This window comes from Varroa destructor, unplaced genomic scaffold (assembly GCF_002443255.2).
Source record: "Varroa destructor unplaced genomic scaffold, Vdes_3.0 BEIS01000003.1, whole genome shotgun sequence".
NCBI lineage: Eukaryota > Metazoa > Arthropoda > Arachnida > Mesostigmata > Varroidae > Varroa > Varroa destructor.
The window spans coordinates 49,021,971-49,043,724 of record NW_019211456.1 but is presented as its reverse complement, the minus strand read 5'-3'; the positions used below and the strand labels follow the sequence as shown (position 1 = coordinate 49,043,724).

At 42.7% G+C, this 21,754-nt stretch overlaps 1 long non-coding RNA gene across 1 annotated transcript in view; it reads right to left on the bottom strand.

The window, feature by feature from the left end:
* Window positions 1-651: 651 nt before the first annotated feature.
* The window catches only part of LOC147757078 (uncharacterized), a 50,128-nt gene continuing 29,025 nt past the window's right edge, over window positions 652-21,754 (bottom strand). The window contains exon 4 of the long non-coding RNA XR_015324058.1: window positions 652-1,790. This is a non-coding gene — a long non-coding RNA (uncharacterized LOC147757078). The remainder of the gene's footprint in view (window positions 1,791-21,754) is intronic.

Genomic DNA, 21,754 nt, shown 5'->3' with positions numbered 1-21,754 from the left:
TTTGTTTTGCTAAAAACAATACAACGATGGCACTTTGGTGCAGTGTTTTGGACGACGGTTCCTTGCTTATAAAAAAAATTAGGAATTTTCCAGGTACAGACAGTGGGTAGCCTGATAAACCTTTCACACGAAAGCGCTTTTGATGTTCAGTTACCGAATACCGGAATACCAGATATCGAATGCGTAAGTTTCGGCATCTAAATCTAGGATAGATAGATTTAGACAAATTGTCGTATCTAATAAATACAAAGTGTGCAATTAGCCGTCGCCAATTATGGGAAGCTTGTATCGGTAGATAAGATATTGGAAAACTAATGAAGAGCAAAAGCAGATACAAGGAATGGGTAGCGGCTGGCGTAGTTCTCTTAATCTATTGCTTTTACCTTGTACTGACATGGGAGATCTGCCAACCAAAACGCCACCATTGTGCTAACTAACTTCTTTTGCTCACAGTTACTAACACTAGAAAGCCTGGACTAGAACAACAAACGTGTACTTCGCATAATCAAGATGTAACTTTTACACGAGTGCCGTATATGCACCATATGTGGGCTAGCTACGAAGTCTATCTCGTATCACTTTACTTGATCAGGGAAAACACTCCAACTCAGATCAACTTTTCAAGAATATTTTATTTTAAGACTTCATTTTTTAGAATATATTACACAACCTCAGATGGCGTGCTTCATGTGGAAGCAGCTGAGTAATGCTTCATAGGCTTTTAAGCTTATCTCATAATAACAATATTTCCATAAATAGCTTTCTAGTCAAAACCTCATTTTCTTTTAGCAGTCCGTACGATTTTAGCGTACGCGCATTACCTCAGAAAGATACGTAGCTTTTAGGTGGAACTTGTTTGTTTCTAATGCATTTTTTTAAAATAAGCAAAAATCTAAAAAAAAAAATAAAAGATAATTTGGCCTGAGTAGAGGTACGAGTATTTCCAGAGCTAAGCATCTGCCACACTTTACCTTTATCCTGCTTCTAAATTATACCCTGAACAATAGATGCATCTAATATCGGTGTATAAGAATAAACAGCCACATCAGGCTGTTTTGCTTAGCAGAGTTTATAAGAATAAAGGCATAATCTACGATGAAGGCTAAGTACATTTGGCGTAGGTCGCTATTTCGCATTAGACTACCAATTCTAAGTTGATTCATAAGTTAGGTAAGCTAAATAATAATTGAACTTTCAGTGAATCTTCTATTGTCTCATATTTTTTCTGCTTGCAAGGACAATTACTTTAATTATGATTATTCGTTCTACAAATCTACGTTTCCATATCCGATTCTGCCAAACTGCCGTCAGGTCCTGCGATTAACAGTGGCCTACGCCTCCCCGTCCCCCAGCTGTTCTACCTGCCACCACTAATTCCGCTACAATTATAATTATTGCATTTTGACTTACTCCATTATCTAGACGTGTAGTAGTACACTTCGATATCTCACTTTGATAGCGAAACATTGGATTATATCATACGCTTTGTTCCATCCCTGCCGCGTATCGTTCGTGCAGGCCACCCTTTATTAGGATCCACCGCAACCACGCCAGCAGTAGTAAGCCTACACTGCCGTGCTGAAGCGTCTGACCAGTGCGTCTGGCGGTGGGTAACGTCTGGCGGTGGGTAGCGTCTGGCACACGGGACATCTGTGTTCCTTGGCGCGATACGATCCTCCCCAAAGCATGTTATAGATCGTCGGATTGTACGATAAAGAATACAAAACGTTTATATATATATGAACGCTTGATGCAATGTTGATAGCGATGGATATGCATGTCAAATGTGTCTGCAAATAAAAAGACCTAAAAAATGAGTACTTGCTACTTATCGGGTTTATCCCTGTTGGCTATAATAGGACGTCCAGTTAATTTTATACTCAAATGCAATGGCCTCGTCGCGGTTCGGAAGGCCTAACTCGAACTTACACTGAACTGAAAGGAAGAACAGCCGATGGTTGATGTTTACAAGGGAAAAAAAACGTTTTTGTTCTGCGAAATATAGCATCAGCCTCGGTGCAAATTATCTTCCGCAGCTTGTCAAAGGAAGTACACTGAAATTGGTGTATGCGTATATTCAAACCCGAAACCCTTGACTGTCAGACGGTTTGCGGCGTACAAAAGACTGGGAATTACTGCGAATTTGACACGTAAAAATTGGCCGTGATAGTGATTGAACCCGAGCTTTCTACACTTTTACAACAACTTCTACTTGGCTACTAGCAAGTGACGGTAACTTTAATGGAAACATCCTGACCATGCGGATAACTAAAAGTTCGTACAATGATGAGAATCTATTTGAGCTGCAACGTATCTAAAGCTTACGTTGTGTGAAGGAAATCATGTGTTTTTGCCTAAATGAAGCGACCATCTCAAGTGTTAACACATATTAAATCGCAGTTTACATCGATACAAGGATACATCGAGAACACGTTGACTAGTCAGTCTACTGCTGTTCCGTAATCCAGTAAAAACGTACAAAACAATGAAGTGCGATTAAAGACACGCGTCATGGCGTCAGATATATTCTACAGCAAGATCATATGCGTTTAGTGATAATTGGCCCAGTCTCACAGTATGCTGTTATAAGGCGATCATAAACGAACTGTTTTGTCGTAGAAATGTATACGCTAACAGATAGACGCAGAATAAAGTAGGACATTTATCTATCGTAGTATTATTACACACATTTTCTGTATTGAATATCGGAATATATCGGTTACTCACCGTAGTGCATTCCTTTTTTTTTTTTTTTTTTTTTTTTCACAAATTATAAAAAACACCGATAGTATCGGGTGTTATCGCTACTCGATCAACGCGTGCTTACTGGCGTGACTACGTGCGGTCTGACAGCTAAATTGGTATGGAGGCAGGATGCACTGCACGATTAGCGTGCAGCTGCATCCTTAAGTATATCACACTAATTAGAAAAAACTGATCATGTATTAAGAAAGGCTTTATTTAGAAAAAAAAATATACTTCCTTAAGGACAAGTGAAATAAATTCCAGCCGCATTAAAGTCGACAAATAAATGATAAGGTGTTGATGTCCATAAATAAACGTAAACCAATTTGAAGTATGTACAGCCTCGGATTGAAGGCTCATCTACTTATGCAAATAGCCTTTCTTTAACATTCGCAAATGTCACATGTACTATGCATACACATCTAATACACATATTATATAAAGTTTGCACAGCTTTTTATATAATGATATGTATACTACTGGAATCTTTGTTCTCAACGGTCCAGGAGGAAGTAATTATCTTAAACAAGAAAGCAGCTATCCATAAGGGCAATGTATCATACTTTAAAGACCCGTTAAGTATTTTATGCGCTAAAGCAGTTTATGATTGTTTATTCTGCAGGCTTTGATCTGCTTATCATCACTGACCGCATCGTTGCGCTTCCTTTCGCTGCAATAATCGATGATGCGTCTGCCCATCATAATCTTCTTTTTTTTTATATATTGATATTCAAATACGGTAGTCATAAATACCGCCTATCCGAGCTGCATCTTCCGGTTTTGACAATACAGGTAAGACATTGATTGTTGCATTCTTCAAGCTCTGTCGTGCTTTGTGTAGCTTACTAAAAGCAATATGTTGTTGATTCTAATATAAACATATGGTATCACTTCATGTTTTCAAGCCTTACTCGGTTAGTTTGAGGCTTTTACCCTATATTATTGCTTCGTCAATTATTATTCAGGACGTTTTAGATAGCCTTCGAAATTTTTCGTACTATAGCCTTTTAGCATTAGCTCAGACAAGCATACGACAGTGCATATCTTGAATCATTTTAGACGAGCCAGGGGCATTTGCAACAAACCCGTGTACATTTCCACAGCCAGCACTACTCCAACAAGTGGAAAGCTTGGCATCGTTCGAACAGACATTCTGATAGACAGACATTCTGATTTGTGTCCGAGGTGTGCGTCATCTTAGTGGACGCGACATGTTAACATTATTCCAATTGTGACCTATGCCAATTTGGTACAAGTTCTGTCGTTACTATCACCAAACGTTTACGTCGCTTCTCGAGCCATGACACTCTTAAAGCTTGACTATTCAAATTGATTAATCTATCTTGGCGTTAGGATTCTTCAGATACCGTAGGTGGAGCATATTCCCACTAAATCATACCTTGCCACTTACCCATGATCTCTTTCAGAATGGACTCTTTTTTTGGGGTCAGCGGACCAATTTATTCGTTACATCTAAGCGTAGTTCTAATGGGGATGTTGTGTTACCTTAAGCAGTGCAAGGGGCAAACTACTATAAATGTCTGCCTCAAGCCCTTATGCTTCAGTGACAAAGGTATCGGGTGAAACGGAATGTGACCCGTTTTGTGTTTACGTCTTGTGGTTTGTCGTTAGTTTCCATCATCATTGCCATTACAATTTATTTTACTCCTGTGTAGGTGAACTTAGATGTAGAATAAACTTGAACACATAGAACATATCATACAGTACTCTATCATAACTTATGTTACGATACTCTATCATGGCTTATGTTACAACGACATGTCCGATTGCTGGCAAGCTATATTGTGCACGGAACAAACTGAGTTGTACCGATCAACATGACGAGAGCTGCATAGACTATTACGCTTTACGTACGACCGAATCAAAAGGCTTACGCGTTCAACAGAAAACATGGCAGCAGCTGTAGATGGCATATAACACCATGACGTACCTTCTGGATGTGCTCTTAAATGTATCGTTAGTCATTGCAGTGGTACAGTAGAAGGTTTGGTGAGAGCCTGACTACTCAGAGTTGTTGTACGCTTCGATGAATTGACGATGTGCTGAAATGCTGGTTTCACTCAATCAAGGCAGGAGACTTGCCTCTTATTTTGATACTTATGTCCAAGGGTCATTCCGCGTAATGCACTAGGGCCCACTTTGAGATCGAATAAGAAAAATATCCTTTTTACAGACATCATGGACGGCTTGTCTACGCTCATAAGGGACTACAAGTGTTCTTGTGATGCTCACCATAATAAGCTTCTAGCGCAAGAGCTTCTAATGAATGCTAGCCTCGCCCTGAACCACGTTAAGTAGTTGCTATATTCAACGACACTACTCTCTGAGGCCAAAGGGTCAATGGCGCTATGCATCCACGCTGGCGAAATTTTGGATTTTTAGGATACTAATCTCTAGCCTAAGAATACTTACATACGTTGCGAGTTGCCAGGGCCTATTATAGACGGTTGCGTTACAGTGTGCGTTAAACAGCGATAAGTCACTTGCAAAGAAAAGATACTGACCTGCGGGTTCTCCTCTGTGACTGTTATAAGCGCATCATTAAGCAGAGTGGGAAAAGGTAATGGACGTAGGATATCAGTCTGTGCGACTGCAGTAATTCAGTCTATGATTTGGGTCTTATACTTCCAGTTTTACTTACCAGATGCGCTAACAACAGTTGCTAACTCCTAGGACGGCTAAGCCACATATATACAATAGCTGCAGTGGGGTGGACAAAAAAGTTTGCTAGACTACCCGCTTGTGTAGTCATACTGACAAATAAAAAACAGGTAACTTCACTGAGACAGACGGCGTTCGTAAAGTGTAAAAATTGTTGTATGCATTACGTATGCAACTTTACGGTATGTTACGTGTATATGTGGCTCAGATACATTATCTCTTGCACAAGATGTTGGCACCGGAAAATTCGAATTCACTTGTTTGAACGTTGCCAGCAAAGGTATCAATGACAGATGTAACAAGGGATTGTGGAACGCTGAGGAGGACTAAGTGCTCACCAATGAATAATATGAGGGCTTCAAGGTGGCTAAGTTTTTTTGAGTTACTTTTGTGTGACGTTGGCCGATGGTTCGTCGATAAATCCGTATGTAGAAGAAACAATAGTCGAGCTATCGTTAAAAACGTTATTACCACCCCAAAAAAAAATGCAATTGGATACGGCAGTGGATTATATTTCGCTTTTAAAACTGGCATGTATTTTGCTGTACCTGAGTACACCTGCACAGTTAACGTTAGCCTATACTCAAGGTTTGTATTATATATATATATATATATATATATGCATCTTAAAGCACCTTCTATATATATAAACAATGGCTTGGTTGTATTATCCTTTTGCACTTTTATTGAAAGTTTTTAGAAAATAACTATCCGCCTTATTTGTCCTCAGCTTGATTCACTAATATCCTTCAGGGAAATCGCCGAAGTCTCCTCATTTCTCCAAGGGCAGGATAGACTTTTACTAAACTAAAAATTGCCCTCCAGATCGCGATATTTGCCCTTTCAGAAGATTCGTTAAACTCAACCGTACTAATTGCTTTGCTTGGGCGTTTCATTTTTTGTGAGCGGCTACATTACAGAGTTTATCCGTATCGGGAAATCATTTGCGAACCGTGAACCTATATACACGTCCATTCCTCTGATATACTTGCAGTGCACTAGGGTCGCACCTACTTTGTTAGTGACTGACTTGAGGTGGTGATTCTTCAATCATTGAAAAAAGCTCGCTGCACAGCCGTCGAACCATTGATTTCTCCATCATGACCTTGTTGTAAACGGGAAAGCAACCGTAATGTTTCGAAAGAAGCAGCTGCTTAGGCGTGTAGTTGATCGGACGGGGCGCAGGGAGCGCAAGAGGGGGCGGATGGGATTGGGGACACCGATGACGGCAGAGAGCAGAACCCAGAATTTTCCTATGATGGGAAGCGTAGTAGTTGTTTGAAGTTTTTTTTAGTAAGGCTTGGAGGATCCATTGTTTTAGCGTTCATTGTCTAGAACAGAAGCCTATCGCTGTGCGAGAGGCCAAGGGTCCTAAATAGGACCTTGGGTCCGAGGACCAACACTAATTACAGTGTAATGAATCTCTAAGTGGAGCGTGCGGCCTTTTCATTGACGCCAGTCTTTGTTCACAGTCACTAGCCATGGAAGGGTTGACAGTGCATGGATGTTCGGCCCAGCGGACGTCCAGCAAGTCCACTGGGCCATTATCATTCAAAAGTGCTCGCCCTAGCTGGTCGAGTCCGTGAGTTAGAGTTCGTGCCAACGTTGGACTTCGTCGCGCCTCGCTGTTCTTTACTTCGCCTCCTTCTTTCGAAAGCTGGTCTCATAAAAGACACCATCAAACAGGTCTATTATTTCTTATCGGTATGCAGCGTTTCGCCTTTGTTTGAGATGCGAATCCATTCAATTCCGACTGGAAATGGAAAGCTAGATTCAGGATCTTAGTATTCGAGGAAGGCAGCGAAGAAACGAACCCCTTTATAGTGCCTTTGTCCCCCTGCTTGACGTACCGGAAGGAGGTCAGAGGTCTTGACTCTCCCCCAGAGCTGTTGAAATAACTGAGCTCGTCAGTAGCGAAAAACGAAAGGAAGGCCTCTCTTGGCCCTTCAAGAAAAGCTCGCCTCGACGCGTAATGGGCAACTCAACAAGCTAAATTCTGTGCTACTGTTTTTGATGCAGCTCCAGCAGCTTGCCTTATCCAATCCTTAATTATCGAATATTCCTATCAGATTCGTGTAGTCAATGCCAGTAGGTGCGATTCTAGGAAGCATCTGAATTAAGTCGGCAAAATAGTTCGAAAGATTTTCTAGAATGGCGTAATTGGTCCTAATATGTGTTTCAGTTAGCTCTGCCTAGAGCCCAACAAATGAACTTCCGAGTTGTAAAGGCACAATCTCGCATATACCTCTAACGTGATGTATCCCGTTATAACTGCAGATTGTAAATTCTAGATGAAAGAAACGATCACGTAAAATTTGCAGATGCGGTAAGTATAGTTCATGCTGTGTAGAAACTGCGGTCGTGTTAAGTAATCTATTATTGGAAACGGAGCGTTAATAACATGCTCGCTCATCTCTTCGGCGGACGAGCTGTTCCGTGCAAATGATCGAAAATGAAAAATCCTTATACGGGAGTTACTATTCAGGGACTCCGAGGAAGCTCGACCGACATTTCTTCAATAGATTTATTTCATGCGTGTACGTGTAATGCTGCGAGGTGACCATTCTAGTGACACAAACCGGCGTAAACATTTGTATTGCGAAAACGGGTCACAAAATTATCGAATGAACCAAACCTATGCGTTTTATATAACATTTTAACGGATTATAGGGAGCACCATTAATAATAATAGCATGGGGCGCCGATGGAACCGAAGTGACAATGAACCTTCAAACTGGTGAAAACACACATCTCCCAAGCAGGTTGACGCTGGCCATTGACGACAAAGTGATCGAACCGTTAGGAGCAACTCCCTTCCAGAGAGGCTCCCATTTCCGTTCATAAAATAGACATAAACAGCTCAGTCAAGAAGGTTGAGAAACGTACCGGTCACACACCGCGCCCAGTGATGGTGGTCCTAGAGATTGATGACCATGAATACCATGAATGAGTTCAATTAGGGTTTCTATGTCTAGGTGGCTGAAGTCCAATTGGAGACGATCAGACCCCACTCTGAACACCATGTTCCGTCCGTGCCCCCCTTTTCAGCTGCCTAACGGCAGATAACGGTGGTGTTTCGACTAAGCTGCTCAAGATGATGCATTCTTGAAGATCAGGAAAGTTGCAAACGACAAACAGACAGCTTTATCGCTGAAGGAATTCGAAGACAATCGTGTGCCTAATGCTCGACTGTGCCAGGTCTACGAGCCTCGATACACTCGTGGAGGCTTTGTAAAGACCCCGTCTGATCGTCGTCAACCCCCTTCTCAACATCAAGGTTGCCGCAATAAGCAGCACAATTCCTACAAATGCTGTGGAGAGAAGAGCGTGGTATCTACCTCCGGCACTTCAGAATTTAAAAGCTTTTCTCACCCAAGCACTGACAGATATGCAGGCTCGGCAAAGGCTTATTGCGACCACCCATGTGCAAGCAGAAGTTGCAGTCGGTCTTAAAGTCAATTTCAGACCAGGGGTCGTAGCTGGGAACGTCGGAGCAATGGAAAATCGCTCAGCTGGCAAAGAAAGCGTCCTAATATAGCATGGCCCAGTTGCAATCGGTTTTCTTCGTAAGCAGGGAATAACTTTGCAAAGAACAAAGATTTGACCGTCTAAGAATCCAAAAGCTCGGCCCTAAATTGAGAGCTAGGACCTCAAGGCCCAGACATCGACTATGTTGAGACCCTGAGCGAAGTGTGAACTTGATCCGCAACCGCGCCGGCAACGCCCATGGTATGCCATACGTATGATACACAAGTAGGGTCTGCGCACATCAGTGCAGCGAGTAAATAAATGTCTATATTGCTAGAGGCGCTAAAAACGGAATTCGGTGGTTTCGTGTAGGATCGCTGATGATTCGGATCAAAACAAAATGCCTTGTGGAAATCCGCATACTACTACGCTTCTCTAAAATCTTGTCTCTGGGAATTACACGAAATGTCGGCAACCCAGTGAAGAAATTTACAAAGAGCGAACAATGCCTGTTTTTGTCTACGCCAGACCTTTTGGAGCGATTTGTCATATGCCATAAGGGTGGATGGTCTTACCCAAAATTCATGCTGTCTAGCCGGGATGCATGGACAAGCCTATGGAGATCTCGTACAGGAGGGATTGCGGTATCTGCAGCAACTTCAGCCAAATAAGGCTGCTAGACTGGATCTGATCTGCAATAAGCATTTCAAAAGTGTGCCTTACGCGTTCCCTTACCAGAGAAGACAAATGCTTGCTTTGACTAATAAAGTGGAATGGCGCTCTACTGAGCGTCGCACCGAAGGGAAAACATAGTCTGCACGACCCATCTTCATCAAAGATCATTGCTGCTGCTGCTGCTGCTAGCTTCTGGCTCGTCTCATTGCAGGTCGACTTACGAGGCTCCTAGAGGCTTGCTCCTACCTCCAGGTTGAACAACATGCATTTTAGGCAGGATGATCGACTTTCATGGCACATGACATGCCGCTTCAGACGATACCTCGTGACTCTCGCGGGCAAAAGTAGGCGCTATTTGCTGTTCGTGAATTTTTTTAATTTACTTGTCAGATAACTCGCAGAGACAAGATTCTGGAAAATCTACAAAGTGCTGAGTTCCACAGAATATTCGAATCATTAGCAGTACTATAAAAACCTTGGTGAGCAGTGACGATGGAGCCGTCCACGCGGAACTGTTCGTCCAATTAACTGACGTAGCACGGGCTGAGAGATTGGATCCACTCCTGTTTTCGCTTCTGCTGAATGAACGGATATTCCGTTTTATGTTAAAGATCCGGCGAGTTACGTAACTTTCTTATGCTGATAACTTCGCCACTTTGGTAAAAACCAATTTCACTTTTAGCCAGCTCTCGCAAAGCTGACGACACATGTAGAGAAAACTAGGCTCGATCAGCCTGCAGTAAATCAAGTTCATGAAGGTCCATTGTTGGGGCCGTCTTGCTGGTACGGACATACATATAGGTAGGGCGATGTCGAAATACGTGAGCGGCTTCGAACACCTGAAAGCAGACTTAGTCTCGAACAACCGGGTTTTCGCCAAGCACATGATGGGTGGAGCGAGCGATGGTTGTGAATTAGGAAATACGAATACCCTTAAAACTCTTTTTATAAACGACGCTAGCCCTCTTGCATCTCATGGAATCCAAGTTATCTGGGAACACCTCTTGCCAATGCAACAAAAAAACATGGCCGAATCAAGGTTGCTCTTTTTTGGATCGTGCTATGAAGGCTGCATTGTTTATCGTTGAGCAGATACGCATATCTTGTAGGTAACATACCGGTATTTGTAAAGGTCTGGGATGCAGATTCAAATTTCCCGTCACTGTTACCCATTTGAAATTCACTGGTGCTATTAGTAGGACGATTTACTTTTTAAGACTTCCATGACAAGGGGATCCTGGGCGGACAGAATGAATCCTTGAAAAAATAGTTACGCGTTTGGCAATACGTTTGCTTCGTCGCATCTGTTGTGCGACTGTAAGTGTTCAATTGGCTGATCCTACGTATATTTATCGAAAATGCCGTGCGACATGCCCCGAGTACCATGCGTTGCTATGCGCCGCAGTAGCCAGAGCGGGTGGTCTCTCTGATTGGGCACACTGGTCTAAAGGATCTGATAATTTGAAATTCTATGGTTTCCACTTTAGGCCTTTGGAACTTCAAATTTTGAAGTTCCAAGTTTTGCATTTAGATGCTCATATAATAAAATCATGCTTTTATTAACAGAGATGAATATAGTTATGGTTCTAGTACAAAAATTTAAAACCTCCCCCATAATGGTTACGTACACGGAATAAAAAGTGTGTTTTTTTATTTTCAAATCAGGCAACAATTGTTTTCAATTTTTTCAATAAACTTTATCAACATTGAACAAATAAGAAGTAAAGTTTGTTTGGAGAGGCTGGGAATGAATTGCGGTCGCTTAAAGGCCAATTATATTTTTCAGAGATAGAGTAGGTATTTCAATGCAAGTAAATGCTTCTACTTTTTCTTTAAGTTTCCTTTAAATATTTCTACTTTTCTGCAGTTGATAAAATCTCTTAGAGGATGATAACCGGCAAGTTTCGCTTGACCTGGCACGCTTTCGAGAATGCTGTGAATGACGCAAGCAGTATTGTTAAGTAACAGATAGACCGTAATCAAGATACCCTGAGCATTGCATGTATGATGTTACTGTTACCGGCTGTATATGTCTGCAGGTACATATGCATGAAACGCAAAACACTACATATAACATTGACAATGTATTGATTCAGTGGCTTTATTGTTGCTCTCAAAAAGAATGTCTGTGATAATACAAAAAATAATGTCAAAAAATAGTAGTGAATAATTAACACAGATAGTATAATATTTATATAAACAACTAAAAGGCAGTAAATATGAACCTAACTTGACGAAAAAGAATAGGCTAGGAGTAACGACGAAGCTCAAAACTCTACATTAGACTGTCTGCAGTAAGGAACTACAGATAGGACATAAGTAAGTAAGTAAGTACTTGTACTTGTATATTTATAATGGCCACCAACTTGTAAAATTTGTAAGCAAAACACCAGTAATGTAGGAGTCACAAGGGGGGAAGACGGATTATAAAATAAATAGTACCTCATGCTTAATCAGCCGCTATGCACATATAGATAAAATTACGCGGTCAAAGTTGTGCAGCTTATGCAGCGTCACCAACTATTTGTCGCTACCAATATAATTAGAAAATATTCATTATGAAATTTTTCGTACACAGCAAACCCATCGTGTCTATTGCGGTAATGCTACCATCCCACAACGACTCTCTGCAACGTACGAAAAGACTAGTACTTGAATCGCAAATCATTCAAACTAGCCAGATGTGCCAAATATCACTCGTGTTGCATAAGGAGCCGCTTGAACGAGGATCCCTCCAATCTTAGCTCAACGTTCGACGATTGCAGAGACGTTCGTAGCGCTAGTCGGTGTTGTATGTGTGTATATATATATATATATATATATATATATATCCGATGGAGAAAAACAGAATGCGGAACAAAGAAGACCTACCTCCCCAGTCTCAAATTATTCAGACACTATGATAACATCGTTTTGTTTCGCTACTAATCTTAAATCATCCTTGGAGCGCGAATATACATTTTTAAAATGAGGTCGAACGCTCCTAAAAACTAAAAAAACAAGACAGGATACTGTAAATAAGTAATTATAGAAATAAATAAATATACAGAATCAACTGATCTAAAACACAAACGTTTGACAGTAGCAAAGGTGTTTATGTGTGATCCGCTTAAAATTTCGCACACCCATTTACAATAAATTATTGAAACACAGAGATTACCGCACTTCTGTCGCTGTAAAGGATCACTATGTAAAGATCTATTTATTCTTTACGTAGAGATCGGTCTGTTATATTATACACGTCAACTACGGCACAATTGGATTAGGGCAAGTATGCGCAATTTCAGTAGGCTCTAATATTTAAATTGATACGACGACACCCATATCGTGTAAAGTCATGCACCTTTAGTAGCTGACAGCTAGTCTCTTACACTCCTTCATAGTGTTAGGGCTGTATGTAGCAAAATAATTTGTCTACTTTTAGCTTCAGTTAAAAAAAAAATGTAAATTATAAAGCTTTGTGTAATTTTAGTAAGTATTAAAAATTCTCTGTGCCTCTACCAGAAAATTGAGTAGCAATGCAAAGGCCGTTTGTCCCGACCGTTGTTTAACTAATATTCTCCCATCAGAAAGCAATTTTGGGGCTTTCTCTGGTGATCGATTACAATGCATGTGCCGCTTAAATAGTAGGTGAATTATCATGTAATAAACAAAATTTTATACCTAATTATTTCTGAATTGCAGAGACATATACGTGTGAATCAATATAACATATCATCGCTAATCATTACAGCCTTCCCTAAATTGCGATTAGGTAGATAAGAGAACCGTTAGTTGGTACTGACCCACGAGAGCTGCGCTCCCTATAATCACAAAGGGACGTTTCACTACCGTCGGAGCACAGTACCAACACGGGATCAACAAATCATGGGCAATTTCGTTTTCTCTCTTGGGCGGACGCCTCTTGGCCTGTTTGCCCACTCTCCGACCGACAGCGGCATGAAGCAATGCGTGGCTGTTGCGGAGTTTGTTTCTGATGTTACGACAGTGCTACATCGCTGAGGAACGTAACAAATGTAATTCGAATCGCTCGGCTTTTTCCTCCTCCGCTTGCCCTTTTTCCCGAACCGGATGTGTCTGGGACCGCATCGTGTTCCTAAGATAAGATAACGCCTCCCCTCTATCCGCCCAATATTAAGGTCTTCCTCTCCCGTGCTCTATGTGCCACTCTGTGTGACCGGGTATACCAATGTCCGTGTAGGCTCTTCAGGCCTTAAACGGGTCGTTCCATATTATTTATCCGGTAAAACAGTCTTCTTCGCTAGTTTCTCGTATTGCTCCATTCCCTTCCCAGGGCCTGCGAACAAAGGGGGGTTTCTCTCTCCTCTTATCTTCTTTGCTGTTTTACTTCACCCCCACAGTATGATTCACGTAAACGATCTGCAACCGAACGACACTAGGCACACCTCAATTTCTTTTCTCTTGCTAAAGCAAAAAGGAAAAGAAGTGGACGACGACACACGGCATTACAAGGCATTTATAGGAGCAGCTACGCTATTTTTGATGATATGATATGATGGGTGGGGCGCAACGCCTGCCTCGGGCTATGAGAATGAGCTGACTGGCGAACGACAGCGGCACAGGGGTGAACCACTTACTCACTATAGAGATCAATGTAATAAAATAATACGTTTCACATAGAGGCAGGGTGCAGAATAACAAACGGTCAGACAAATGAACTAACTATCCCGAACTAGTTTATTATTTGTATTTGTCGTAGCATATGCATTATACCGTGAATTGATATAAACGAAATATGCTTACAGAACCACGGCTCTATGGCTGCTCTAGCAACGCTGCTTACTGTGTGCGTATGGGATTTGAACAAAAGTGTTCAAATCTACTGCCTGGCTAAAATGGTAGCACATTTCAGATTAAACAAGAAGACACATACAAATAGCTTGTCTAATTTAATCTTAAAGGGTAGCGAAATGGCTATTTGTGTTCAACTGAGTAAAATTAATTTATTTTTAAAAATTCTGTATTGTAAAGTGTACCCCTTTGTATCCGATAAGATTAAGTAAGCTTTTTTTAGTAATGGAATAAATAAGCAAGGCAACTCATGACCCAATGCGGGCTTAACTTGAACATGTGCCTAAAAATGCTACCTCGTTCGTTACTTTGGCACTAAATAAATATCTCAAATATAATTATGATTGTTATTATATTTCTGCCAGCAAATTACTGTTATAGAAAAAAAATCTGATTTTCTTAGGGGGAAAACAAGATGCATAGAAATCAGCTTCTTATAACCATTAACCGCATTATCGCTTGTAAAGAATCTTATAACGTACTGTACATGAGATACTCTAGGGTTAGTACTTTCGTCTATGGAGGTATAAAAAGACCACAGCACACGTGCAGGCACTTGATGTAGGTTTTACTTTATCAAAGTTGGCTATGGCTTTACTGAGCGGCGCCGTATCTGGGCTGAACGCCGTCCTACCCTGACGTCGCTGACGGTATCAATGGTAGGAGGGGAAAAGGCCCTTCATCACGCCGAACAAAGTGCGACTGTAGTTAGGGCATGTGGGGTATAGAGCCGCCCTAGAGATTCCTGCCAAAGGACTTGCTGGCAAGGTGCCATATAATGATTCAGTAATAGGCCAGAGTACCAGGCTGGTGACAGGTTTCTATTTATTAAAGTAAATATTGTCTATGTTGTGTCATTTTTTTTTGCCTACTAAACTAATTTCATATAATTTATATTTTAAATGTAGTATAATTGGCTGACACTTAAAGAACGTAATAAGCTGTAATGTTTTCGATAAGCTTTTAGATAGAATTTGTCTATGAGCTGAATTTAATTAAAAACATGATACACGGTGATTTGTATCGTGTTCATGGGTGAATTCTGGTTACCCTTTCATGTTTGTTCATACTGAAAATGTTACTCTTCTGTGGTAAAGTCGTACACTTTAACTTAAAAGCTTATCAATTGTGTTTTGTATGCCGTGTACATTCGGCCTGTATCAAAACACTCGGATCCGAAAAATGCTACACTTCCAACATAATAAGAATATCAACTTCCTCTTGTGGCAAAGTCGAAACCCTACCAATTGGCAATTAAGAAACCATACAAAACTAAGAACAGAATCATCATTAATATCATCAAGCAGCAGGCAATAACCGCGTATTACAGATTGCTAACACTCTCGTTAATCGCCTGGTTATAATCCAGGAACGACGCGGTCACTATTTTCGATCTGTTTGTACAAACATCCAGTATTTTCTTGAGACGTCGAGCAAAGCGAGATCGAAAAAAAAAAGCGCCCACTGGCAGCGAAACGAGGCAAAGAAATTCAATAACGAAAATCTTCCGTCAACGTCGTCGTCGTCGCCTTTTCTTCGAACGTCGAAGTGGTTCAGGACGACCGACGTGAACGACCACAATGGACCGGCTGACTTTTACAGGGCTCGCGGCGTCAATCGTCGGCAGGGGATAGTGGCGGGGATTCGAGAGTCTACAGAGCCCATTCGAGGCTGGGTTGCGGCAGGACGGGTAGTGGTCTATCTGTCGACGGGAGGCGGGGGACCGCTAGCGACCGCCAACTTTCGTTTTTTCAAAAGACAATATTGCTGCTGCTCTGCACGGATTGCCGGCAATGAACGCTCCCTCTTGCTCTATGCCACTGCTGTAGTGCTTTTCCTACACACTTCCACTCCTACTACTACTACTACTTCTATTACTACTACTACTACTACTACTACTATTACTACTACTACTACTACTACTACTACTACTACTACTACTACTACTACTATACTACTACTACTACTACTGCAGCTACTAGGTAATGACTTCTGCTACTATAGTGCAGCTACCGACCATTGTGAGAACAGCTCGGTGGACCGCGGCAAAGACCTCCCGCCACCTTTTGTAGTTGGTCGCCGATTTTGGTACTTGGGTCCGTCTTGTGGAGCCCTCTCCAGATTCACAGAGTTCCCGCAAAAATGATGAGATCGAAAAGAGGAGGAAGAAACAGCTTGCGTGGGCAGCAGACGGTCCTCTGTGAGAAAAAGATGGTGGCAGCGGGGGGCATAGAGCGACAAAGAACTTGGTCCTTGTGGTAGCTTTAGCGGTGGAATGAACGGAATTCCGCCTGCGCTGCACGAGACGTATGGCGTAGGCAGGGGACGTCGAAGCTCGATAAGGAAGGATTCCTTCATAAAGCAGCAGACGGAGAGCCGAAGACGGCGGCGACGATGAGGGTCAGTCAGGTGGTCGATGGCCTCTCCGCTAGCTCACAGCAGCAGCAGTTACGCAGCGCCTCAGTGATATGGAGCTAAGAGGAAAGGGAACGGTTTGGAAGGAACGACTCAATGGAGAAATTCATCCCACCGTAAGGATAGCATGCATATCTCCAATTTCGAATTCAGAAATTTTAAAAATACACAGAGAATAATAATGATGATTTTTATAGAATATAATGTGCTTTGCTATTATATTTAACACAGACGGAACTTAGTTCTCTATGTTTTGTTCCGTTTGATATGACTTTGATATCTGCTATCGAAGTGGAGAGATAACTGCGTTACTTGTGCGGTATGTTCAAGGTTGGTACATTTGCTGTGAATGAATTGTGGTTTTAGTAAGCAGCTTGGTGTTTCCTTAAAAAGGCTTATTATATAATACTACATTCTAGTCTCGAAAAAAACTAAATGCACATATACTTCATTTGCTTGTGTTTACAATGATCAGATCTCTTTTCCTCTGTTTTCATAGACGATTATGCACTTTTGACCGCATGAGCTAGCGAAGGCTTTCTATTGCAAGAAACTGACTTCTCGCACTACAAATACCTGCAGCAGAAGGTCGCTTTAGATGAACTCGATTAGCCTGTAGCGGAGTGGCAATAGTTATCGTCGTCAATGTTGTTGTTGTTACTTCTGCCTTAGTTGTTTGTATATTTGCGCTTATGTTGCAACTAACAAGGTGCACGCACAAATCGCCTTCGGCCTTACAGGTTCATCACAACGACCGCTGCTGGCGACTGCCGGTTGCCGGCGCTGGTGAACATGGACGAGTGGCCTAGTGGCCTGAACTTATCCTCAAGCTCACACATCTCTTAAACTATCCCCCAGGGAGGATGCTCTCAGCAGCTGGTACCACGGCGACGGCAGTAACGGCCGCAGCATCAATAGCAGTCACTCTTGCCGGTGCACGACCGCTTCTGCTTCTGCTAGTAGCACTAGCAGCATTTAGCTGGTGCCGCTTCTGCTGTTGCTACCGACTGGCTGCGTCTTCGTTTCCACCGAGTCCTCTGGGGGCCGTATGCAAACACCACATTACCTTCGAGGAATTCAACGAACGAATGAATGAACGAGAAGAACTAGAGCAGAAAGGAGAAAAGCCCAAGAAGAGTAGGAAGGGGCAGGAAGAAAACCAAGGAGAGAGAGAGACAAACAAAACGGACAGATAGACACACGAGGTTGAATGCAGCAGTGGCCGTCCTGTGAACTAAGCCAAGAGACCGGTAGTAGAGGCACAGTTCGATACGTGCGTATGTATGTAGTACTGCTGCCAAAGGAAAAAAGCGCGAGGGAAGCGGAGAAACCAGAGCAGCCAGTTTGTGCTTGCACTCGCTGTTCACCAGCCTGACGAAAAGCACCAAGGGCATTGCCATGACAGTAATAACAGCAGTGTGAGAGCATCGCGAAACCCTGTAGAACCCTTTTTTGCGGGAGGAGGGAACACAAGGGGCGGGCCTGACCTAGAAGGGAGCGACCGGGTGGTCCGGGTCCAACTGAAAGGGATTAAAGAGAGGCCGCCAAGGACAACGACGCCCCGGGGAGTTTGAGTGCGTTTTTCCGTCTCGTACAAACAGCATCGAACGCAAGCAATCCTACAACGATAAGCCACGAGCTGGCGAGTACTATTGTGTCTGTCTACTGTTTGCGTATGCGGATTCACTGGCGCCGTACAACGCCTCTGTACCTCTTAGTTCAGGGCTGTGAGATCCGAAAGGAGCACTGCTGGAGTGTAGTGAACTCACTACATGTATTAGACAACATGTATATGCAGGCAAGTAGAGCCGAAAACGAGAACGGAACTCGTAATAGAGGAAGAATAGGAGTAAGGAGTTGGTGGGAAATAATAACAGCCAACAGAAAATAAAAGCGCGCGGAACGTATTAGAATCTAAGTCGTCGCCGTTTACGTTTTCCCTCGAGGAAAATCTCGAACTGCGTTTACAGTAGTAGTACACAAGCCGCTCAGCCGCTAGTCGAGACGCAAAATGAATTATAGTTCGCCTACATGGTTTTTTTTAAATTAGGGAAAACATTTGTCGGAATTTACTATCGCCCCGATCCTTTCATGAATATCGCTTACAGCGATGCAACATATTCTTACGATTATACCCTTTCAATAAGCACTTTGGATGTTGCAATGGTTATTTTGATGTATGCAATTATAATATTTAATTTGATTATCCGAAAAAAAAAAACAGCTCAATATTTATCTTATTTATGAGATTTAATTTCATCTACCACCAATACAACTAAGAATCAAACGGGTGTGAGAGCCGAGAGCAAAAAATACTGAATTACGAGTGCGGGGCAAGGGGCTGAGTGTGCGAAGGAGAAGGACACGTTGAAGCTGAAGCAACGTCATAGCACTCAGCCGAAAAGGGGATTCATTAACTATTTCAGGAAGAGAACTTTTGAGAGGTAGGCACTTGGAATTGTCAGCAAACCACCCTCACCGACAAGTTTTCTGCTCCGTTTCTGCCCAGTGCCACCTTCTCTTGTACAATCTTTAGAGTCTATCCGAACAGCACTCTACTGGGCAGCACGACAAACACAAGAGCAAATTGGGCCAACTAGACGTGCTGCTATGAAAGTAAAGAGCGATACAGAAACTCGAGAGAAGTCTAGGACCTTTGTTGGTGGCCTCGATACAATTGCCTCAATATTGAGTTGCATCATTAAGCGTCAAACCCTCTCACTTTGCCTCTCTAAGCAGAAGTGATAGAGAGAACCAGCTAACAGGAGGACAGAGTCAAGGGGGCATAGCATTGCCTGAATGGGGACAGAGGCTTAAAAAGAGAACCGGATTCATGGGAATGCGCTTAATGAACTTACCCGGTAGCAAAATTCTACCACGGGGAAAGGATCAGCAGTCGAAGTAACAAAGAAGACATCGATTCTGAGGGCAGAGAGTACGTCAATACACTGCTGCAAAACTAAGGGATACCACTACAAAGTTAAGCGTTGTTACTTGTGGCCCGTCATTCTTATTAAATAAAAAAATGCATGTTTCTACTGACCAATTGTAAAAATTATATTGTATATACCGAATAAGCATGTATTATTTTTTAGTTATACATATCGTCAACAAAACCAATCGAAATTTGGACGGTGTGTTTTGTTCGCATTTCATACGGAAGGAACTGCAGGAAGTGCCTAAATGGGGTATTGCCTAAATAAGGAACCTGCTGCGAAGTCTTTAATTTACCCAAAAAAGGTATGCACCATATTATATAATACCTCAAGAAGAAATTAGCAAAAACAACTAAAAAACGATTGCTCCCTCATATCGCCCCAAAATCGTTCTTTTCTCTTTAACGTGTTAAAAGGGTAACGTAGATTAGCGAAGAAGACTATCGTCAGTTGAAGCGTTACCTATGACAACGAACTGTGGTTACAACCAAAAACTCTAAGCCTTTTCTTAGTTTCGAACATATTTGTTAGATTTTTAGCAGCCGTATATAACCGATCATTCAATAACGCCTCGTTTATACGCCTTGCCCCTAACGTAATCTGTAAATCTTTCATCAGGTCCGCTATTTGTCCTGTCCCTTTCTACCAAAATAGCGCCCGCCCGAATTAATTAAAAACTCGAAGTCTTGTCGGCCTCGATAGCGGCAGCGGCGACGACGTCGACGGCAATGAGTATTCGATGACCCGGTCCGGTCTAATCCGACAATACCAGCACGTCCTTACCGCGACTACCCATGCGACGTACCGAAGATTTCGAAAGCCTCGAAGGGTCGCCCAATTCGGCGTCCGTCCCCGTCCGACTTTGTCCTTATCCACAACAGTCCGTTTCTAATCTTCGCACACTCTACATTTATCCTGTTCCATCTCCCTTCTCGCCCTCTCGCCGCACATAGTCGTCGTCCTGTTTCTTCATCGTGTCTCAAGTTACGACCGCTAATTGGGAGTACTGCTAACCAGTTCCTCGCAAATGCATTGCACTTGCAGTGTTTTACACTTTGTTGTAACGCACGCAGTAGCGGCACATCGACTGGCCAATCAGAAAGGGGTGTCCGCTTTTCTCCTTTCCTGTGATCAAATGTTTCAGTGGAAGCACTCCACCATGTGGAAACGCAGCAGCGCCACACCGCGGTCCCGACAGTGATGTCGGTAAAGAAGGTACTGCAGTCGTAGGACTATCGACTCGTGGTTAGGCCAGTAGCAGTCGACCTCTATCAGCCTTTTACGTGCGTTCGTTGCAGCGGTGGTAGTGGCAATACAATAGTTGGCTGCTGGTCGCCCGAACGTCCGTAAAGCCATGGAAAAAGGCCAGATTTTCAAGACCCCTCTGACGGATCGGAGCCGGATGGTGGTGGCAAGAAAACGCTCGTGGTGTGCGAGGACGAGTAGTAGGCAAATAATAATAATTAGCGTGCCTGCTCTAGCGGAAACGAAACAGCGAGTGCTGGTGCAGCTACTGCTGTTAGGGGGATATAAACGGTTGGAGCGTCAGCCGACCGCCAATAGGTCTTTTGCGAGCAAGCCAGCTTACTGCTATTTATCTCGGCAGCCGCGAGGAACGAAAAAACGCTTCGACTGTCAAACTCGCTCGTTTTCTTTTTTTCTACCTGCCTGACGTGCTTCTCCCGTTTTCCTTGCGTGTGTTCCCGATCAGAATGCAACGATTCGAGATCGGGAACAAAGGAACATCGCACTCGCTCGTTGTAGCCATTGGCCTGTTAACAGACCGTCAGCATTTACTGAGCGACCAGTCGAGAGTAACTGTGACTTTCGGAAAGTTGCTTCAAACCTGAAGCTGGAAGAGAGGAGCGGATGACGTTTGAAACTTTCCTCCGTGTACGTATACATGTATCTGTATGCATTCGGACTTCTTAAGATAGCGTCCAGCCCTACTGGCGGAGGAGCAGTTGTTGGAGCAGGAAAAAAAAGCTAGATGAAGACGGAACTGGAGCAAATCAATCCGC